Below are 3466 nucleotides of genomic sequence, written 5' to 3'. Positions count from 1 at the left end.
TAGATGCTGGTACCTTGCATTCTGTTTTTAAAGTTACACAGTTTGATACAAAATTGTTCCTAATAGTAAAATTCTCTTCTGTTTATAACCCTAAATAATACTGTTCCTATTCCTTGTCAGTAAAAAGACTTTGCTAGCATTTATCTGGTTAGGTAAGAGTCCTTAACATCGTAGCTTTCCGTGAAATATGGCGTACCTTTTTGATTGATTCATTGTTTTGTGTCAGGAAAGATTCCATATGACCTGTTTGTTCTTCAAGAACATCAGACATGGCCATTCTTTCTCCTCCAAATCCATCAAATCACATCTTACTATTTAATCTACTTGACATTTGTTCTGTAGCTAAGGTTTCTTAATTAGCCTCGCTATTATAGCATTAGTATATGTTTTTAGTTCTATTTTCTTGGTTTTAGACTTTTAAGAATACTTCTTTTGTTTATTCATTTTATTTTCATCTAGTCCTATTGACTTTTTTCTCAGATAGTCTCCCCTTGCAAATTTTTTAAATTCCATAAATGTTAGCCTATTGAAGACATTTTATATAAAATTCTTGTTCTTCTGAAGACTTGAAAACTTATTTTAATCAATGGACTGTATTTCACAGAGTTCTTGAAGTCCACTGAAAATAATAAACATTTTCTGGAAATTTGCTTTTGGTGCAGCAGTGCCCTGGTGTGGTTTGAATGCAGCCCAGGGTGGGCAGGGCTGGTGTCAAATTTGCTTCCATTACATAGTAGAAATGGGACTTCGGCCAAGTTACTTATGCCCAGCTTCCTCATTGGTGGAATGGCTATGATACTTATTCATATAACATGCAAGCTACTATACATATCAACTATTCATTAAACATTAGCTATTGATATAGTAAATTATTCCAGCTTTCTAAAAATGTTAAGATCAATAAAAAAAGAGTGTAAAAATGGATGCCAAATTTCCTGATTAAGACTGAATTCCTTTAAAAATAGGGCAATTTTTCACAGTCTAACTCCATCATTTTTATAGTTAATGGAGAACTGTCCCAAATTCTGGCATTACTTTATTTAAGAGACTCGATTTCTGATAATGATACTATTTTTGACTTTTCCATTTTAGTCATTTAAAGGGACAGTTGGTAGAAACTACTATTTCAAGTCCCGAAACAAACCAAGCATGTGGGTTACTTCTTATGCTTTCTTCATTCAGGTATGGAGCCCTGCAATGGTTAGCCTGGGCTGTTTGGAGGTGGGGTCTGTTGCTCTCCTTGGAGGGAACTGCAGCCTTTATATTTTCACCAGGGTTACCAGAAGCAGAATTTTAGGTGTGAGGCTTTCGAGTCTCCCGGGTGGGCTGGAAATGAACTAGCTGGGGTCAGAGGGCAGTGTGAATGCCCTGGGGGGCTTCTGAACCGCACACAGTGTAGGTTTACTGAAACTTGTGATCATACCCTCAAAAAAAGAAATGCATTGTACCCAGTATGCACACGTACATAAAGTGAAACAAAATTTTCCTAGAACTTCATTTAATTTGGTCACACAAGGTAGCTTTTTTTCACTCTTTGATTCCATTTCATCAAATAATATCATTTACAGGTCATTAAATTTAGTGTACTACCTCTAAAGATGCATAGCATCAATTAGAAAAAAATTAAAAAGTAGAGTGTGAAGTTCTCAGGACTATCCATACCCTATAATGATTCTTTTAAATCTCTATTGAAGATACTAAAAAATCATAAATGAAAGAGGAGAAATAACAACTGATACCAAAGAAATACAAAGGGTTGTAAGAAAATATTGTGAACAACTATATGCTAACAAACTGAACAACCTAGACAAAATACATAAGTGCCTAGAAACATACAATCTACCAAAAGTAAACCAGGAAGAATCAGAGAATCACAATAGACAGATTACACCTAGTGAAATTGAAGCAATAATAAAAAACTCCCAACTAACAAAAGCCCTGGACCAGATGGCTTCACAGGTGAATTTTATCACACATTCCTCTGAGAAGAACTAGCACCTCTCTTTCTCAAACTATTGCAAAAAATTCAAGAGGAAGGAAGCCTAAACTCATTTTATGAAGCCTGCATTATCCTAATTCCAAAGCCATATAAAGACACTACAAAGAAAGAGAATATAGGCCAATATCCTTGGTGAACATAGATGCTAAAATCCTCAACAAAATACTAGCACACTGAATACAGCAATGCATCGAAAAGATCATACACCATGATCAAGTGGGATTTATTCCTGGAATGCAAGGTTGGTACAACATTTGCAAATCAATCAATGTGATTCACTAAATAAACAAAATAAAGGCTGAAAGCCACATGATCATATCAATAGATGCAGAAAAGAGTTTGAGAAATCCAGCACTCATTTATGATAAAAAATCTCAGCACAGTGGGAATACAGAGAACTCACCTAAACATAATAAAGGCCATGTATGACCAACCTACTCCCAGCATCAAACTCAGTGGGCAAAAACTACAAGTATTCACCTTAGATCAGGAACAAGACAGGGATGTCTGCTTTCACCTCTCTCATTCATTGTAGTACTGGAAGTCCTAGTCAAAGCACTCAGAAAAGAAGAAGAAATAAAAGGCACCCAAACTGGAAAGGAAGAAGTAAAACTGTCTTTATTTGCAATTGAAATGATACAGTATGTAGAGAACCCCAAATATTCTACCAAGAAACTACTAGAACAGATGAATGAATACAGCCAGTAGAAGGATACAAAATTAATATCCAGAAATAAGTTGCATTTTTACATGCCAATAATGAATTCACAGAAAGGGGAATTCAGAAAACAATCCCATTCACAATTGCTTTAAAAAGAATAAAATACCTAGGAATAAACCTAAGCAAGGATGTAGAAGAACTGCACTTGGAAAATTATAAGACATAGAAGAAAGAATTGAAGAAGATACAAATAAGTGGAAGCACATACTGTGTTTGTGGGTAGGAAGAATTAACCTCATTAAAATGTCTATACTACCCAAAGCAATCTATAGGTCCAATAAAATTCTTATCAAGATTCCAATGTCATATTTCACAGAACTGGGACAAATATTTTGAAAATTTATATGAAACTACAAAAGGTCCCTCATAGCAATGGTGATCCTGGGAAAGATGAGCAAAGGTGGAAGAATCTAATGCTATCTAATATGAAACAATACTATAAAGCCATAGTAATCAAAACAGCATGGTACTGGCATAAAAACAGACACATAGATCAGTGGTACAGAATAGAGAGCCCGGAAATAAACCCACACCTTTATAGTCAATTAATATTCAACAGAAGAAGCAAGCACATACAATGGGCTCAAGATAACTTATTCAATAAATAGTATTGGGAAAATTGTACAGATACATGCAGAAAAATGAAGTTAAACCATCTTCTTACACCACACACAAGAATAAATTCAAAATGAATCAAAGACTTAAACATTTGACCCAAAATCATGAAAATAGTAGAAGAAAACATA

This window comes from Artibeus jamaicensis, unplaced genomic scaffold (genome assembly GCF_021234435.1).
Source record: "Artibeus jamaicensis isolate MK-2021 breed Jamaican fruit bat unplaced genomic scaffold, CSHL_Jam_final scaffold_537, whole genome shotgun sequence".
NCBI lineage: Eukaryota > Metazoa > Chordata > Mammalia > Chiroptera > Phyllostomidae > Artibeus > Artibeus jamaicensis.
The sequence above is the reverse complement of the archived record's forward strand: the minus strand, read 5'-3'. Positions refer to the sequence as shown.